Source organism: Lepus europaeus, chromosome 6, assembly GCF_033115175.1.
Source record: "Lepus europaeus isolate LE1 chromosome 6, mLepTim1.pri, whole genome shotgun sequence".
NCBI classification, from domain to species: domain Eukaryota; kingdom Metazoa; phylum Chordata; class Mammalia; order Lagomorpha; family Leporidae; genus Lepus; species Lepus europaeus.
The window spans coordinates 105,340,563-105,360,645 of NC_084832.1; the positions used below are offsets into that span (position 1 = coordinate 105,340,563).

A 20,083-nucleotide genomic window follows, 5' to 3' on the forward strand; every position below is an offset into this window, starting at 1 on the left:
AGCTGGATTGGAAGTGGAACAGACTGGACATGAACCAGTGCTAAATATAAGCAAAAATAGCTTTTTTATGGTTGAAAATGTATTCAAAGGACAGAGAAATGAAGAGACAGGCAGAGTTTGCATCTGTTTCACTCCCAAATGACTGCCACAGTCAGGACTGGAGCATGTTGCTGCTGGGTGCCAGGAATTCAATTCAGCTCTCCACATGGGTGGCAGGGACCCAACAATTTGAGCACTGGAGGGAGCTGGAGCTGAAAATTGTTCCTGGGTACTCTGATATGAGATTGGGTGTCTTGACTACAAGGCCAAATGCTTGTCTCAGAAATAATTTTTAAAGTGCTAAAACTTTCAAAAAAAAAAAAGTGGATTAGGCACTTTAGTTTCTTTTCTTATCGTAAGGAGAAGTCACACTCCATTCTAACTTATTAAAAGCTGAACAAACTGAAAAATCCACTCTGATTAGATCCATAATAGTGATGAAGTAACAGAGAAAACCACTGTCCCCAGAATTGTAGAAACTTTTGAATGCAGAAAATCACAACGTACAGTGATGGGGTAGCAAAACCTGAACAGTAACATGAATTTTTGGGAGCTTGGTGTGGACCAGTCTGCAGGCTAAAAACTCCATGGGCTCAAGAGTCACTGGGAGGTTCCCATCTTTTTGTTGGTTTTTACCTTTAGGAACTCTACCAGGTTCTCAAAGTGAATAGCAGAAGAAAATCCTCTCATGCTTCAAGCAGGGAGAGGAAATAGAAACCATCTTGGAATAGGCCAGAGCATTCTATTCTTATTAATAAAGTCTGCCCTGAGGACAAATGATTTAGGCAGAGCTTCCCCTGCTGAAGTTGTATAACAGTGCAACTGACCTGAGGGAGGGGAAAGACCAACGCCGGCCTACTCTTAACTATTCTGTCCCAGCTAAGGGAGGAGGGATCTGGAAAGCATTTGTGAAGTTCACAGTCCAGAGCCAGAGGCTTACCAAAAGACTGAGACCTAACCATGGCAATATAGCATGTATCTTCTCCCCCGTAAATCTTAGTTCTGCATCACTAAAGCTCTGGTTGCTGCACTTCCTTTTGGCCAGCACACCATGACTGGCTCTCCAGAAAAAATTAAAAGGCATTTTACAAAGGGCAGAGAACAGTTTGAAGAGACCCTGGAAGCATCAGAACTAGACTCAGGTCTGGCAGGGATATTGGAATTATCTATCAGATTGGGAATTTAGAACAATCATGATTAATATACTAAGAGATCCAAAGGATAAAGTAGACAGCACAGGAGAACTGATGGGTAATATAATCAGAGAGAAGAAAATTCTTTTTTTTTTTTAAAGATGTATTTATTTATTTATTTGAAAGGCAATTTTACAGAAAGGCAGAGGCAGAGAGAGAGAGAGTCTTCCATCCAGTTGTTCACTCCCAAGATGGCCGCAATGGCTGGAGCTGCGCCGATCTGAAGCCAGGAGCCAGGAGCCTCCTTCAGGTCTCCCACGCAGGTGCAGGGGCCCAAGGACCTGGACCATCTTCCACTGCCTTCCCAGGCCACAGCAGAGAGCTGGATCGGAAGTGGAGCAGCTGGGTCCCGAACAGGTGCCCACATGGGATGCTGGCGCTTCAGGCCAGGGCTTTAACCCTCTGCGCCAAGAAATGTTAGAGACCAAAAATATTATAACAGAAATGAAGTCTGGACATGGCTGAGGGAAGACTCTGAACTTGGGGGTATCTCAGCAGGCACCTCCAAATCCAAAAAGGAGAGGGGGAAAAAAGACTGAAGAGAAGATCCACACCAGAATATCAAGAACTGGGGCCAGTGCTGTGGCGGAACAGGTTGGACTGCTGCTTGGGGTGCCCATATCTCATCCTGGAGTGCCAGTTTGAGTCCTTGTACTCTATTTCTAATCCAGTTTGTGGCTAATGTGCTTGAGAAGTGGCAGGTGATGGCTGGAGTACCTGAGTTCCTGCCACCCATGTGGGAGACCTGGATGGAGGTCCTGATTGCTGTCTTCTGCCTGGCCCAGTCCCAGCTGTTACAGCCATTAAGGGAGTGAACCTGAACCAGCAGGTGGATGATCTCTCTCTCTCCCCCGCCTCCTACCCCCCCCCCCCCCCCCGCTCCAGCTCAGTCACCCTGCCTTTCAAATAAATGAATAAATCTTAGGAAAAGGAATATAAAGAATTGTAGAAAACTATAAAAAGTATAATATTTTGAGATGAATATACTAGAATAAGAAAAAACAAATATTTGAAACAATTACTGAGAATGTCCCCAAACGAATGTCAGACACCAAATCACAGAGAGGGAACTCAGATAACACTAATAAAGATAAATGTCAGAAACAAATAAACAAGACCCCCTACAGGTAAGCACAGTGTATTCAAACTACAGAAAATTAAAGATGAAGGAAAAAATTCTGCTAGAACTCAGAGACAAAAACACTTGACTTATAGAGAAGCAAAGATTAGAATTCCATCAAACACCCCAGAGATCATGCAAACAAGAATAGAGTCCAGGGAAATTTTAATGTGTTAAGACAAAAGACCCACCAACCTAGAATTCTTTTCCCATGAAATTAACATTTAAAAGTGAAAGAGAAATAGAGACTTCCTCAAATAAACAAAAATGGAGGGAATTTATTGCTGGTAGACTTATCTCCCAAGAAATGTTAAAAAAAACCTTATTTAGAAAAAAAGGAAAATCATATAGTCAGAAACTTAGATCTAAATTAAGGAAAGAAGAACCTTGAAGAAGAAGTGAAGATACAATAAAACCTTTTCTTTTTCTTATTCATAATTGATCTAACAGCTAGCAGTTTGCTAGACACAATAAGAACAATATCTTTGCTAATGTAGGAATACCTAAGCTTATGTATGTTTATGTGTAGGTGAAATGAATGACAGCAAAAAAAAAAATACAAGGAGAGGGAGAAATTAGGATGAGGGTTTTTTTTTGTTTGTTTTTTTGTTTTTTTTTTTTAACAGGCAGAGTGGATAGTGAGAGAGAGACAGAGAGAAAGGTCTTCCTTTTTGCCGCTGGTTCACCCTCCAATGGCCGCTGCGGCCGGCACATCTCGCTGATCCGAAGCCAGGAGCCAGGTGCTTCTCCTGGTCTCCCATGCGGGTGCAGGGCCCAAGCACTTGGGCCATCCTCCACTGCCTTCCCGGGCCATAGCAGAGAGCTGGCCTGGAAGAGGGGCAACCGGGATAGAATCTGGCGCCCCAACCGGGACTAGAACCCAGTGTGCCGGCGCCGCAAGGCGGAGGATTAGCCTGTTAAGCCACGGCGCCGGCTGGATGAGTTTTTATTATAAGGTACCCACACTACCTGAGAGGTGATATGCTGTTATTTGAAAGTGGATTTGGACTAGTTGTAAGTATGTATTGTAATCCAGGGCAACCACAAAAAAGGTAAAAAATATGAAAAGTATATACTGATATACTAAGAAAGGAGAGAAAACTATCACAAAAGTGATCAATTAAAATAAAAAGGGAAAAAAAAAAAAAAACCCAAAACCTGAAACATAAAAATAGGAATAAAGAACAAGGAAACAGTAGGAAATATGACAGATACTAATCCAACTGTATCAATAATCAGTTTAAATGTCAGTGGTCGAAATATATCAGTTTAAAAAAATTGATCGAGTAAATCAAAAAGCAAGAACCAAGTACGTATGTGTGTATACAAGAAACCCACTTTGAATGTAAAGGCACACATACATTAAGAGTAAATGCATGGGGGCCAGCACTGTGGTGTAGCAGGTAAAGCTGCCACCTGCAGTGCCGGCATTCCATATGGGTGCTGGTTCAAGACCCGCTGCTCCACTTCCAATCCAGCTCTCTGCTATGGCCTGGGAAAGCAGTAGAAGATGGCCCAAGTCTTTGGGCCCCTGCACCTGCATGGGAGACTGGAAGAAGCTCCTGGCTCCTGGCTTCAGATCGGCACAGCTCCAGCAGTTGCGGCCATTTGGGGAGTGAACCAGCAGATGGAAGACCTCTCTCTCTCTCTGCCTCTCCTTCTCTCTGTGTAACTCTGACTTTCAAATAAATACATCTTTTTTAAAAAAAGAGTAAATGTATGGAGAAAGACATGGCTTTCTAACAATGAGTCAGAAGAAAGTGAGAGTTGCTATACCAATTTCAAGCAGGACAGACTTCAGAGCAAGGAAAGATATTGAGAATAAATAGGGGCATGACATAATGATAAAGGGGTCAATTCTTCAAGAAAACTTAACAATCCTTTGTCTAACATATGTACTTACAAACAGTGTCAGAGTATGTGAGCCCAAGGATGACAGAACAGGATGAGGAAATAAACCAATCCACAGTTAAAACTGGAGAATTTAACACCCTTCGATCAGAAATGGATATATCTAGCAGGCAGAATATGGGTAAGGACATAGTTGATTTAATAACACCATCTGGGTGGATATTTGACCTAGCAGTTAAGATGCCCACATGCCACATCGGAGTGTCTGGATTTGAGCCTTGGCTCTGAATTCTAATTCCAGCTTCCTGCTAATGCAGACATTCGGAGGCAGAAGCTGATGGCTCAAGTACTTGGGTCCTTGTCACCCACATGGGTGACCTTGATTGAATTCCTGAGCCATAAAATGTACCTTAGCAATGCAATCCTAATCAATATCCCAGAAAGTTATCTTGTAGATACTGGCAAATCAACTCCAAAGGTTTTACAAAAGATCAGTGTTTAGCCTAGTAGTTAAGATGCCCACATGTCACACTGGAGGGCCTGGGTTCAGTTTCTTTCTTTCTTTCTTTCTTTCTTTTCTTTTCTTTTTTTTTTTTTTTTTTGACAGGCAGAGTGGATAGTGAGAGAGAGAGACAGAGAGAAAGGTCTTCCTTTTTGCTGTTGGTTCACCCTCCAATGGCCGCTGCGGCCGGCACATCTCGCTGATCCGAAGCCAGGAGCCAGGTGCTTCTCCTGGTCTCCCATGCGGGTGCAGGGCCCAAGCACTTGGGCCATCCTCCACTGCCTTCCCGGACCATAGCGGAGAGCTGGCCTGGAAGAGGGGCAACCGGGATAGAATCTGGCGCCCCAACCGGGACTAGAACCCAGTGTGCCAGCACCGCAAGGTGGAGGATTAGCCTGTTAAGCCACGGTACCAGCCCTGGGTTCAGTTTCAAGCTCTGGCTCCTAACTCTAGCTTCCTGCTAACACAGACCCTGAGAAATAGGGATGATGGCTTGCCATCCACCTGAGAGTCCTAGATTGTGTTTCTGGCTCTTGGCTTCAGCCCCAGCTCAGCCCCAGCCATTGCAGGCATTTGGGGAATGAGCCAGCAGATGGAGCATTCTCTCTCTCTCTCTCTCTCTCTCTCTCTCTCTGCTTCTCAAATAATCAAAAAAAAAAAAAAAAAAAAAAGTCTGAGACAAAGACCCAGAATAGACAACACATTATTGAAAGAGAAGAATAAATCTGAACAACTGACATTACATGACTTTAACTCTACAGCTACAAAGACAGTGTGGTAATGGTCAAATAATAGAACAATGGAACAAAATAGAAAGCCCCCCCAAAACCCACATAAATAGTCAATTGAGCTTTGACAAAAGAGCAAACAATGCAATGAAGCAAAGACAGTTTTTTAACAAATGGTCATGGAAACTGGTTATCCACATTCACACACACACACACACACACACACAAGGAATCTAGAAGCAGGCCTTACACTCTTCACAAACCTTATCTCAAAGTGGGTCACAGGCACAAATTTAAAATGTGAAACTTCCCAGGTGCATTAGAAGGGAGCTGGGTTGGCCGGCGCCGTGGCTTAACAGGCTAATCCTCCGCCTTGCGGTGTCGGCACACTGGGTTCTAGTCCAGGTTGGGGCGCCGGATTCTATCCCGGTTGCCCCTCTTCCAGGCCAGCTCTCTGCTATGGCCCAGGAAGGCAGTGGAGGATGGCCCAAGTGCTTGGGCCCTGTACCCGCATGGGAGACCAGGAGAAGCACCTGGCTCCTGGCTTCAGATCAGCGAGATGCGCCGGCCACAGCGGCCATTGGAGGGTGAATCAGCGGCAAAAAGGAAGACCTTTCTCTCTGTCTCTCTCTCTCTCACTATCCACTCTGCCTGTCAAAAAAAAAAAAAAAAAAAAAAAAAGAAGGGAGCTGGGTTGGAAGTGGAGCAGCTGATATTTAAACCAGCACTCCTAGATGGGATGCTGGCATAGCAAGTGGTGGCTTAACCTACTGTGCCATGACACTGGCCTCTGGGAGGAAATATTTGCAAAAGATATATATGATAAAGAACTATTACCCAAAATATACAAAGAACCCTTAAAATCCAACAATAAGTAAACAAAAAAGTTGACTTAAAAACTGCCAAAGACCTTAACAAACATCTCACCAAAGAAGAGACGTAGAAGGAAAAGACATATATGAAAAGATGTCCAAATCGTAGGTCCCATCAGAGAAATACAAAATGAAATGGCAGTGAGATACCACTGCCCGTCTGTCAGCATGGCCAAAATCTAGAACACTGACAATATAGGATGTTGGTGGTGAGGATATAGAGTAACGGAAATTCTCATCCCTGGCTGGTAGGAATGCAAAATGGCACAGCCACATTAGAAAACGGTTTGGTACTTTGCTGCAAAACTGAACATACTTTCACCATAAGATCCAAGAGTCATACTCCTTGGTGTTGACCAAAAGGAGTTGAGAGCTTATATTCACACAAAACTCTACATGAAGATATTTATATCATTTTTATCTGTAATTACCAAAACTTGGAAGCAACCAAGATGTCTCTCTCGGTGGGTAAATGGATATGTAATGATACATCCAGGTAATGGACTACTATCCAGAGCTAAAAAGAAGTGAGTTAACATACCATATAAAGACATGGAGAAAACTTCAATGCATATCACTAAGTGAAAAAAGCCAATCTGAAAAAGGATATATATGTTCCCAACTATATGACATTCTGAAAAGGAAGAAGTGATTGAGACAGTAAAAAGATCAGTGGTTGACAGGGGCTCGGGGGGAGTGAGTGATGAACAGGTGGAGGACAAAGGGTTTTATTTTTTAGGGTGGTGAAACTGCTCTTTATGATATTATAGTGAAGAGTAAATCCATAGAATGTCCATCACCAAGAGGGAACCCTAATACAAGCTGTGGGCTTAGGGTCAAGGTAGGTTCATTACACATAACATATGTACCACTCTATGAGGATGATGATACCAGGGGAGGTTATGCATGCCTGGAGGCAGGGGTAGTATGAGATATCTCTGTTCCCCCACTCAACTTTGCTGTGACCCTCCATGAGCCAAACACTGCTCTAAAAATTAATGGAAACAAAAAAGATTGTAGAAAGATGAATTACATAATTTTCTCATTGAATTCAAAAGCAACTAAAATTGAAAACTCACTATATTTTAAAAGTAATTAGAACAAAAATGATCAACTTTCAGGGTTCTAGGAAATACACACTTTGCTTCCTTCTGTTGTTTAGTGTGAACTGATGTAAGTCTTCTATCAAAAATAGACTTTAAGAAGAGTTAAAAAAAGAAAACCAATATCCAGCATTCTCTTGCCTCTAAGAAACATGGTAAAAATTAAACTATTCCAAGGAGTCTTAAAGTTGAAGGAAAGTTTAAGATTTATTATGCCTCTGTAGATACAAAAAAAAAAAAGAAAAAAAAAGCAGGTGTTACAATCCAGGTTGCAAGGACTGCTGTGTGTGTGTCTGAGAACTTGGAAGATAATGACTAAGCCCAACAAAGGGAGAGACAAAGGTGATTGTCTCCCAGTGGTCTGGGAGATAAGAGAGTCTTTATAGCTTCAGGAGGAGTGTGGACTCAGCTGCAGTTTTCCTGGCATCAGAGGAAAAGACTTGTGGTCAATTAGATATGACTAATAGGGACTGTGGAGCAAACACTTCTATATTAATGATATAGAGTGTGTTTAACCCACAGGTTCCCAGGTGTTCTGTGCAGGTGTGCACACCTGTGGAGAAGGAAGTGGAATCAACTTAAATTGCCTGCAGTTGATCACATTAGGAAGCCTGGGGCAATTGAGGAATTCCCAGTGTTAGATTTATCCAAACAAATAATCAAGTAAAATTACCAAACACATTCATTTTGCATATGTGCTGCCGAAGTGAGCACCAAACACATCCATTTTGAAAGCAATAGGCAAGGATGGTGGAGTCCTTCTTTACAAATAAAACCCCTGGGAGTTGGTGTTTGGTTCAGGGGTTAAGATGCTCACATCTCCCATCTGGGTTCCTGAGTTTGAATCTCACGTGCAGTTCCAGACTCCAGTGTCTTGCTAATGCAGACTTTGGGAAGCAGAGGTCATGGCTCAAGTACTTGAGTCCATGCCACCCACATGGGAGACCTGGTTTGAGTTACAGGCTCCTGGTTTCAGCTTGGCACAGCTTTGGCTGTCGCGGGCATTTGGGGAGTGAGCCAGCAGATGAAAGCTCATTTTCTGTCTCATTCTGACTCTCAAATAAATGAATAAAAAATGAAACTTAAATAGAAAAGGAAAAATGCTGCTACAAAGCAGCGCTTTTCAAAATTATATTTTATTGAATTAAAGGCAGGTAAGTTAATCAATGAAATACAACAGATTTTATAGAACTATATGTAAATAATGGGGGCCAGTGCTGTGAGGCAGTGGGTTAAAGCCTCGGCTTACAGCGGCAGCATCCCATATGAGCTTTGGTTCGAGTCCCGGCTGCTCCACTTCCAATCCAGCTCCCTGCTAACATGTCTGGGAAAGCAGTGGAGAACAGCCCAAGTGCTTGGGCCCCTGCCCTCACATGCGAGACTCAGAAGAAGCTCCTGACTCCTCGCTTTGGATGGGCCCAGCTCAGGCCATTGCAGCCATTTGGGGAGTGAACCAGCAGTTGGAAGACCTCTCTCTCTGCCTATATCTCTCTCTGTAACTCTGTCTTTCAAATAAATAAATACATCTTTTTTTTTTTTAAAAGAAGTATATGTAAACAGTGGCAATAAATCAATATGAGACAAGCAATAACACATTTACAGAAAAGCATTTTTTTAAACAAAAAGTGATCAACATTATAACAGGAGAAGAATTTACATTCACCTTGAACTAAAATAAACTCCACTTGGGTCATTTAGGTTAAAATGTGTATTGTGGATATTTTCTTTTTAGCTTTTTCTAAGCATCAGTTTCCCTTCCCATATTATACCACTTTCACTGTGATTTCCTGGCCTGAGAATTCTTCTCTGTGATTACAGGTAATATTGGTGGAAGGGTGAAGTCCCGTTACCCATTTCTGCTTGTTTCATTTCTCTATACAGTGCAGCCAGTGAACAGGCACTTGACCTAAGCTCGGCAAACCCAGTGATCAACTACTAGAACTTGGATTTTTAAAAAAAAAGATTTAAAAATGTATTTGGAAGGCAATCTGCAGGTTAACTCCTCAAATGCAACAGCTGGGGCTGGACCAGTTCAAAGCCAGAAGCTGGGAAGTTAGTCTAGGTCTCCACACACGGGCGGCAGGGACACAAGTACTTGAGCCATCATTTGCTGCTTCCCAGAGGACACATTAGCAAGAAGCTGAAATAGGGAGCAGAGCTGGGACTCCAACCCACATATTTGGATATAGGATGTAGGCATCCCAAGCAGCACCTTTATCACTACACCAAACACCTACCTCACAACTCTGATTTCTTTAAAATGTTGATTTTCTCCTGCTTGAACAAGTGATGGGTTGGATGAGTAGGAAGAGATAGAGAGGGGCAGATCTTCCATTTGTGGTTTATTCCCCAAATGCCTGTAAAATACAGGGCTGGGCCAATCTGAAGCCAGGAGCCAGGGACTCCATCTATGTCTCCCTCAAGGGTGACAGAGCTCAAGTACCTAAACCATCATCTGCTATTTCCCAGGCCATGCATTAGCAGGAAGCTGGATTATAAGTGGAGTATCCAGGACTTGACCCAGGCACTATGACATGCAAATGTCCCAAGCAGTGGCTTAACCTGCTGCTCCATACTTCCTGTCCCACCAGAACTCTGATTTCTTTTTTGTTCCTTAGAGAGTTATTTTATTTGTTTGAAAATCGGAGTGATAGAGAAGGAAAGGGAAAGTTAAAGAAAGAGATCTTCCATTCATTCCCCAAATGGCTCCAACAGCTGGGTCTGGACCAGGCTGAAGCCAGAAGCCTCAAATTTCATCCAAGTCTCCCACATGGGTGGTAGGTGTCATAGTACTTGGGCCATCTTCCATTGTTTCTCAAGCACATTAGCAGTGAGCTGGATCAAAAGCAGAGCAGCCAGATTTGAACTAGTGTTCTGACATGGAATGCTGGCATTGCAGGTGGTGGCTTAACTGGCTGTGCCACCAGGCCAGCCCCAACTTTGATTTCTAGGTAAATGCAAAGACAAGAAAGAGTCGTAGTTGGTCAATGGCACCTAAAGTCTTTGTTAACCACAAAACAGCTATTGTCATTCCAGTTTCTTGGTTCTCTAGAGCCCCTTTCCCACCATCAATCATCCTCAGAGTCATAGCAACAGTCAGCCACAGTGAGAGTCTTCTTATGACCACATGAAGACTGCACTTCCAAAGAAATACTGAGAAGGAAGAGGGACCATGAGATGGTTGGTGGTTGTTTTCACCTTGGATTAGCTGCTCTACAAGCAAAGCACCTGGAGGTGGTCTGATGGCTTCCATTTTTTTCTCTTGCCTCCCCTCATGGCAGGGGTTTACCTTCTATTCCTTTGATGTTGAGGTGGCCATGTGGCTTGATGGATTTAACTGACCTGAGTAGAAGCTCTGAGTATCATTAGCCAACTTTGTCTCCACCATATTTTGTACTTTATCTGTTCCATTCCATCCTACCAACACTAGTCACACCCCTGATTCTCTCTCTCTCTCTCTCTCAACAACTCAGTAACCTTCTAATTTATCCCCTGGCTTTAGTGGCTCTAAAAACCACCCTTCCCACAACTGTCAATGATACCAACCCTGCAAAGCTACAGCTGAAAAATCTTTAGTGTTCCCCTGCTATGGTATGGATGTGATTTGTCCCATTGAAAGTTCATGTGTTGTAGGATTGAGGTAATGTGGGAGACAATGAAACTTTTTTAAAAAAATCTATTTATTTATTTGAAAGTCAGAGTTAGAGAGAGGCAGGACAGAAAGAAAGAGAGAGAGAGAGAGAGAGAGAGAGAGAAAGTCTTCCAACCACTGGTTCACTCCCCACATGACTGCAACAGCCCAGGCTGGGCCGATCTGAAGCCAGGAGCCAGGAGTTTCTTCCAGGTTTCCCACGTGGGTGCAGGGACCCAAGAACTGGGGCCATTTTCTACTGCTTTCTCAGGTCATAGCAGAGACCTTGATCAGAAACGAAACAGCCAGGACTCAAACCAGTGCCCATATGGGATGCTGGCACTGCAGGTGGTGGCTTTTCCTGCTACGCTACAGCACCAGCCAGGCAATAAAACCTTTAAGAAGTGGGGCCTAGTGGGAGGTCCTTGGATCAGTTGGAGTTGTGTCCTTGGAAGGGATTAAAGTAGCCCTTGTGTGGATCCCTGAACTGTTGCCAAGAGTGAATTGTTAAAATAGCAAGCTAAACCCCTGAATGATGCTTTGGCTTCCTTTTTTGGATGCAATCTTGGGGGCTGGCATTGTGGCATAGCTTGTTAATCCGTTGCCTGCAACACTGGCATCCCATATAAGCATCAGTTCATGTCCCAGCTGCTCTACTTCCGATCCAGTTCCTTGCTAATGCGCCTGGAAAAGCAGTGGAGGATGGCCCAAGTACTTAGGCCCTAAACCCATATGAGAGACCTGGAGCTCCTAGCTTTGGCCCAGTCCAGCCCTGGCCATTGCAGCCATTTGGTGAATGAACCAGTAGATGGAAATCTCTCTCTTTCTCTCCTATACTCTTTTTAACTCTGCCTTTCAAATAAACAAATAAATATTTTTTTTAAAGATGTGATCTCTTCCTCCCACACATGTTTCTACCATTGTGACACCATCTGCCATCAGGCCCTGGTCAGAGGCCCAACCGACAGGGCTGCCTGGTTTTACCTTTGAATGTCCAGAACTGTGAGCTACACAAGCCTTTTTCCTTTTATTTTTTTAAAGATTTATTTTATTTATTTGAAAGGCAGAGTTACAGAGAGAGAGAGAAAGAGAGAGAGAGAGAGAGAGAGAGAGAAGTCTTCCATCTGCTGGTTCACCCCCCAGATGGCCACAATAGCTAAGGTTGGGCTAAGCCAAAGCCAGGAACCAGGAGCTTCCTCTTGGTCTCCCACATGGTACAAGGCCTCAAGCACTTGGTCCATTCTCTGATGCTTTCCCAGGCACATTAGAAAAGAGCAAGATCAGAAATGGAGTAGCCAGGACTCAAAAGGACACCCATGTGGGATGCCCGTGCTGCAAGTGGCGGCTTTATCAGCTGCGCCACAGAGCTGTCCCAACTCTCCTTTATAAACTTAGCCCGCATCTGGTATTTCATAACATTGATGAAAAGGAGGCTAATACAGTTTTCCCCTAACATGGTGTTTGAGAGCCATTGTGGCTTGGTTGCTCTACAACCCTTCAACCTCATCTCTGGGCATTCCCAGCTTCCCACTCTATTCTTAGCAATGCCAAACTTCCTGAAACATCCTGAACAATCCTCTGTGCCTTTGTCTATTATGTTCTCTCATCCTGCACCTCCTTTCTCTCCGAATCTTCGTCCAAACAACTTCTGTTCAAATCTCAAGGGTCAGCTAAATACCAGTGCTTCCAGAAAATCTTCCCTAGTACTTCCCAGGCAGGCACTTTCTCTGTGCTTACTTGTTCCTGGCACATACTTCTTACATTTCCCACACCAAATGGAAATGTTTGGTTCTGTATCTTTCTCTTCCAATGCTCAGCCATCTCCTGGAGTAGACACTATCTTGTTCAACTTTTTAGCCTCAAACTAGCCTGATTTTCTGGCACATGGTAGGGAATCAATGCACATTTGTGGAGTTGAAATAAACCAAACTAAGCATTAATTTAAGAAAACTCTGGAGCTGGCATTGTGGTGCGGTGGATTAAGCTGCCACTTGTGATGCCAGCATTCCATATGGGAGAACCAGTTCCAGTCCTAGCTGCTCCGCTTGCAATCCAGCTCTCTGCTAATGCACCTGGGAAAGCAGCAGGAGATGGACCAAGTCCCTGGGCCCCTGCCACCCATGTGGGAGACCTGGATGGAGTTCCAGGTTCCTGACTTTGGCCCGGCCCAGCCCTAGCTAATGTAGCCATCTGGGGAATGAACCGGTGGATGAAAGATCTTAATCGCCCTGTCATTCTGCCTTTCTAGTAAACACAATAAATCTTAAAACTGAGTTGTCTCAAGGCCTTCTGGTGCTATTCTTACAAAATTGATGGCACTATGAATTGGCCCTTCTAGAAAGATGTTCATTCCCCTTCATTTGATTTCTTCTTATTATGAATATTCCCCAAAGAAATACTCCTAAGGGAGAGAGTGTACACAGATGTCCTAGCAACGCTAACGGTAACAGTGGAAAAAATTGGAATCAATCCAAGTGTCTAACAGGGAAATGACTAAGCAAACAACAGGATTATTACATAACTATTAAAAATGACAGAGGTGAGGACTATGTCAACATAGAGAAGTGTGTAACTGCAGGAACGTTAGGTGGAAAAACGAACTCAGACTCGTGTTTAAACACTCGTGTTGAAGAATGTTTGTGTACATTAACAAAGATCGGAGGCCAATTTGGAGAAATAAAAAATGACCAGATTTCAGTGTTCACTGTGTTGGTTTTTTCCTGGCTTCCAAGAATGTTTGACAATATTAATGAGATCCCATGTGAGCTAGATATCCTCAACATCATCGGCAGAAAAAGTACTCTAAGTTATCTACTAGGTTGTATATTCCAAGAGATTACTTAATGTTAAATTCTCGTAAAACTGCTATTAAAACAAGGACATTTCTCCTAGTGAACTGAATACTTTTCATGAGTTAAATTCAGCAAGCAACTTTGAGAGTTTATATGCTAGAGTGCTTACATTCTCATGAAATTCACAAAAATCACAGCCAAAAATCCTCAAGTGAGTATCTGTTGTTATTGTAATTCGCTTTTCTTCATGTGAGTGAATATCCATATTAGAACAGATTACAAAGAGAAGTCTGGAAGACCTGTGGCCTAAACTTCACATTCACAGATTGTTTCAATTTCATACTTTTGATGTCTCCAAAAGAGGTTCTGTAAACAGTCACTGAGATACATGGATGAGGAGTAAAAGGGAAAAGTGATTGTTGTATAACTTGAAACTTGTGCTATCTTACTACTGCAGTGCACTATGAATTAATATCCTTAAATCCTGTGGTTACATTTTAAAATAAACATAATTTTTATATCCTGTTTTAGAATTTCTTCATTTTTTAAATTCACCAACAGCCTGGAGGTGGCCTGGGCATCAGGGGGATTCTGAGAATAATTATCAGTCTCTTTAAAATGCAATAGTTTTGGGGCATGTATTTGATGAATTGATTAAGATGCTGTTTAGGGGGCTGGCGCTGTGGTGCAGTGGGTTAAAGCCCTGGCCTGAAGTGCCAGCATCCCATATGGGTGCCAGTTCTAGTCCTGGCTGCTCCTTTTCTGATCCAGCTCTTTGCTATGGCCTGGGATAGCAGTAGAAGATGGCCCAAGTCCTTGGACCCCTGCACCTGCGTGGGAGACCCGGAGGAAGCTCCTGGCTTCAGATCAGCACCGCTCTGGCCGTTGCGGCCATCTGGGGAATGAACCAGTGGATGGAAGAACTCTCTGTCTCTACCTTTCTCTGTAACTCTGTCCTTCAAATAAATAAAATAAATCTTAAAAAAAAAAAAAAAGATGCTGTTTAGGACACCCACATCCCATACTGGAGTGCCTGGGTTCAAGGCCCAACCTTGCTCCTGATTCCAGTTTCCTGTTAATGTATACCCTGGGAGGCAGCAGGAAATAGCTCAAGTATTTGGGTTCCTGCCACCTGCATGGGAGATCTGGATTGAGTTCCCAACTCCTGGTTTTGGCCTCGCCCAGCCACAGCTGTTCCAGGCATCTGAGGAGTGAACTAGTAAATGAAAGTACTTTGTTTGCCTTCCACCACGTCTTTCTTTCAAATAACCTTTTTAAAAAAGCGATAGCTTTAAATAGGTGCCTAATACTAACAGGCTATTAATAATTATACAGGATAAACACCTGGCAAACTACTGTCCACCAACCTTATGGTTTCTCCTTCCATGTACAAGTGGTCAGAACATCAGAAGTTTCTAAAACAGAGGTTCTCAACAGCAGCTGCAAGTCGGACTCACCTGCATTTTCCCAGGCCCTACTCCAGACGTCCAGAATTAAACTCTGCAAGGCTGGGGAGATTCCCATGCTTACAAAGCTCTTGACCTCTTGTTTCCTGCACTGAATGCCCTTACGGCTCTAGGTCTTGGAATTCAAGCTGGCTATAATGAGGGTCAACCACTCTCTGTAGTGAAGTCACCCTGGAGTGATATGTTACAAGGGAGAGAAGAGAGAGGGAGGAGGGGAGGAGGAGGAGGAGGGGGAGGAGGGAGAGGGGAAGAGAGAAAGAGAGGGGGAATGGGGAAAGAGAGAATCTCTTTTCTGCTGCTTCACTCTCCAAAAGTCCACAATGGTTGGGGTGGGAGCTGAAGCATGAAGCCAGGAACTCAACCCGGGTCTTTCACGTGGATGTCAGGAACTCAACTACTTGAGGCACCACCATGGACTCCCAGGGTGCACTGCAACAGGCACGGCGAATCAAGAACTGGAACTGGGTATAGAACCCAGGCACTCTGATGTGAGAAGCAGGTGCCCTAACCTGCCACTTAGCTGCCAGGCCAAATGCCTGCCCCCAGTCCACAAATTTTTGGAGTGGAAGCAATTCTCACATAGAATTTCTGATCAAAATGCCTTCAATTGTTTCTCAAATTTCTTACCATGCTTTGCTGTATGAAAGTAGACAAGTGTCAAGTCAACAACGTTCTGGTCTCAGTTCTTGTAAATAATGTCAAGGTCAAGCTTCTGCAGCCAGAAAAACTGCAACTAGCCCAAACGGTCAGATGATCGGGTTTCTCCCTTCTTCCATAATAAAGGAAATATGGGAAAAACTGGTGCTGAGCAAAGTGAGAAACAGTGCAGGATAGAGGCTGATCTCAGTATACATGTGGTCTACTCTCCTACACCTTCAGTTTCTCCATCTTCCTTGTGTCCTGTCATTCCTGACTCTCTAAAGAAGACCCCAGGAAAATTCCTCAGCCACAAAATAAACACAATGTCCAGGGAATTTGGGGAGCAGAACAGAACTGTAGAGTCAGGGTTCTTTTTTTTTTTTTTTTTGACAGGCAGAGTGGATAGTGAGAGAGAGAGACAGAGAGAAAGGTCTTCCTTTTTGCCGCTGGTTCACCCTCCAATGGCAGCTGCGGCCGGCGCATTGTGCTGATCTGAAGCCAGGAGCCAGGCGCTTCTCCTGGTCTCCCATGCGGGTGCAGGGCCCAAAGACTTGGGCCATCCTCCACTGCCTTCCCGGGCCATAGCAGAGAGCTGGCCTGGAAGAGGGGCAACCAGGATAGAATCCGGCACCCCAACCGGGACTAGAACCCGGTGTGCCGGCGCCGCAAGGCGGAGGATTAGCCTGTTAAGCCACAGCGCCGGCGAGTCAGGGTTCTTTTAAAAAAGGGAGGGAGGGGCTGGCATTGTGGCTGGCACCCCATTGGATGCCATTTTGAGTCCTGGCTGCTCCACTTGCAAACCAGCTCCCTGCTAATGCACCTGGGAAAGCAGCAGAACATGATCCAAGTACTTGGGCCATTGCCATCCATGTGGGAGACCCAGATGGAGTTCCTGCCTTCCGGGTTCTGGCCTGGCCCAGCCCTGGCTATTGGGGTCATTTCGGGGAGTGAACCAGCAGATGGGACATCCCTCTCTCTCTCCTTCTGTCTCGAACTCTGTCTTTCAAATAAATAAATCTTTAAGAAAAGAAAAAAGAGGGTATGCTCCCTCCTTGTCCACCCTGCCTCCCCACCCCCACCCTGCCATTGCTCCTGGCTCATCTCTCAGGTTTGTGGGGACAGAGTAAAATTTTCTTCCACATCTTACTGCAAAAGTGCAGGTACATACCAGAGGCATCTTGATTGAAGTGATATTTCTCTTTCAAGGAGCTGTAAACAGAGTATTTGAAGAGGAATCAAATTCAGAGTCATCAAAAGGTCTATGGTTTTGTTGCTAAACACAAAGTATAGCTATGAAATGGGGATTTAATCATGCTCTAGCATCAAATGGCTGTTAAGGCTTTTCAAATGGGGGTGGGTGTCTGGAGTAGCAGTGAAAATGCCCGTATCACATATCAATGTCTGAGTTCGAGTCCAGGCTCCACTTCCAATTCCAGCTTTTGTGTTAATGTGCACCCTTGGAGGTAGTGGTGACAGTCCACATACTTGGGTCCCTGACACCCATGTGGCAGATCTAGATTGAATTCCTGGCTCCTGGTTTCAGTCTGAACCAGCCTTGCCTGCTGTGGATATTTAGAGAGGAAACCAGTAGATGGGAGATTGCTGTCTGTCTGTCTCTGTGTCTCTGCCTATCAAATAAATAAAAAATAAATAGGGGCCAGCGCTGTGGTGCAGCAGGTGAAGCTGCCGCCTGCAATGCCAGAATCCCATATGGGTGCCGGTTTGGGTCCCGGCTACTCCACTTCCAATCCGGCTCTCTGCTGTGGCCTGGGAGAGTGATGGAGGATGGCCCAAGCCCTTGGGCCCCTGCACCTGTGTGGGAGACCCAGAGGAGGCTCCTGGATCCTGGCTTTGGATCAGAGCAGCTCCAGCTGTTGCAGCCAGTTGGGGAGTAAACCAGCAGATGGAAGACCTCTCTCTCTCTGCCTCTCTTCTCTCTGCGTAACTCTGACTTTCAAGTAAAATAGATAAATCTTTAAAAAAAAAAAAAAGGAAAGTACTTTCAGTTTAAATAAATAAATAAAAACAAGATTTCCAAATGAACCAGAGAATACCATTTAAGTTATATACCAATTTGGTCTTCCTTCTCTGAAGGCGAGAATGTTAGAAGGGTGACGTATCTGGGGCCCTGTGGCAGGACTGAGTTCCCAAGCTGGACTCCAACTCCTGAGAACGGCCCACTGACAACTTTCTTCCACGTACTGGGGGCTGAGGCAAGTCCTGATTTATGCAGATACTTGTCCTTCAGTCCCTACTTCACTAATCTGTAGATGGAACCCAGATGAAAACCAGGGACGCAATGTCCCTGCTGCTGTTCAAAGTGTATAATTAGCTCCTGGTGCAGCCTGACCCTGCTGGCGTTTCCGACCCACTCGGCCTGCCGTGTGCCCTGAGACCTCCAATCTCTTCTCCACAGATGGAGACGCCCAGCCCAGCACGCAGCACATCCCGCGGGGCTCGGCCTTGCATTCTTAAAGCTGCATGGGGCCGCACGTGTTTCCACCACTCACAGACTTGCAATGCTTTTTCAAACACAGGCGTGGAGTCTGAGTGGCTACATCAGCTAGAAGAGGGCTGGCCACCCCCGCCCTTCACTTTTTTCAGTTTTGTAACGGTGACCTTCCAAGAAACACTATAACCGGTCAGCCTGGGGTGTGTTCGAAGGCCTCCCAGATGGCGTCATTAGCTATTCTCAGGAGAGGAAAGGCAGGGTATCCCCCCTGGGAGAATGACAACACGTGTTTCAAGTCGGGGAAGAGCCTGTGGTTCTCTTCCTGCGCGTGGGGGAAAGCGAACACACAATGTCCACTTCCTAACTGCGGGATGTGCTGTGCTAGCAGGTCATTTTCCACTGTGTCACTTCCTTCTGGATGAAGGCAGCAGGGGCCAGCACAGGAAACAGTGAATTCTCAGGATGAGACAAGGCTTTCCCAGGGCTGCTATTGGTTCTCGGGAACTATAAAGCTCACCCATCCAGAAACAGCCTGGGACTTCTCCTTCCCAGAGGCAGCCTGAAGTAGATGGTAAGTGGGGAGCCCAGAGGGAGACCGTCTGAAAAGTAGCCATAGGCCTTGTGATGCTGGGTTGTATTCATGGTCCATTAGGTATCGGGGGATGATTTTTCCTCATTTTCCCTGGAAACTTAATCTCTGGTGGGTTGGAATATGGAAATGGGCGTGTGAGATCAACAGCTGTGTGTCAGGAGACCTGGCTTCTAGGCTCTGTGAGGAGTCAGCTGTCTCTAGAGTGTGTCTCTGTTTCAACTTCCTCTTTATCCAGGTGAGAATGAGTTCTGCCCTGATATCTCATGGTTTTGAAATGCTCTATGTCTATGACTTATCTGCCACTAGAAGTTCCTAAGAAAGAGCAGGGCAGTGGATACCAAGGCGAGAACCCCTGGCGAGCAGAAAAGATGGGCTTTTCACCCTAGGACATACCATTTTCTTCCACTGGTTTCAATCCATCACGGTACCAGGTGGCTCTCAGTGACTGGTAGAGCAAACACATGTTGGCCACTTAATTTTGCTGTCAGCCACTTTCAAAACAAAGAGAACCACAATGGTATTAATTTAATAGTTTTAATTAAACTTTTGCCAAATATGGAGCTATCTGAAGACCAGATGTGCCCTAGCTGGAATCAGTGACCCCAACCACACCTTAGGCTGGATGAATATTTAGCCAAGAATTGCTTCATGTGAGCACCAGGCTTGGTTTCTTATGGACAATATGACTTTTTTCACCTATGACAGACAAAGGGGGAGAGGTGGGACAGGGAGGAGAGAGAAGGGTGGGGGCGGCGGGGGAGGGAGGAAGAGAGAGAGAAATTGTGTTCCAAATCTCCCTTTCCCAAAACTATGACGAAAGAGCTTCCCAAGCCGTGCAACCCACCACCTGCAACGCTCTTTCAAACAGAGCTACGGCTTCAGGATTGGCGCAGCCGTCTAATGCCCTCTCACACCACACCAAGCCCAGCTCTTGCTCAACATATAGTGGACCCGGTCCATCACCAGGGTTCCCCGGGGGAGACGCTCAAAGAGCACTATTCCTATTCGCAGATGCGGACCCGAGGACCCGAGCACCCGTGATTGCTCTCAGACCCCAGCGCCGGCTCCCGCGGACTTGACCCGCTCCCCGCAAGGTGGCAGCA

The 20,083-nt window shown here is 45.0% G+C and overlaps 1 protein-coding gene and 1 long non-coding RNA gene across 3 annotated transcripts in view; one reads left to right on the forward strand and one right to left on the reverse strand.

Annotated features, from left to right (window-relative positions):
* The window catches only part of DDX47 (DEAD-box helicase 47), a 100,466-nt gene that overhangs the window by 42,081 nt on the left and 38,302 nt on the right, over positions 1 to 20,083 (forward strand). The gene's annotated exons all lie outside the window — the stretch shown is intronic.
* LOC133761899 (uncharacterized) lies at positions 1,364 to 20,075 on the reverse strand. The gene is made up of 4 exons (XR_009866232.1): positions 20,000 to 20,075; positions 19,374 to 19,471; positions 17,105 to 17,145; positions 1,364 to 1,634 (listed from the first exon to the last, which is right to left on the reverse strand). It is a non-coding gene; the product is annotated as an uncharacterized LOC133761899 (long non-coding RNA).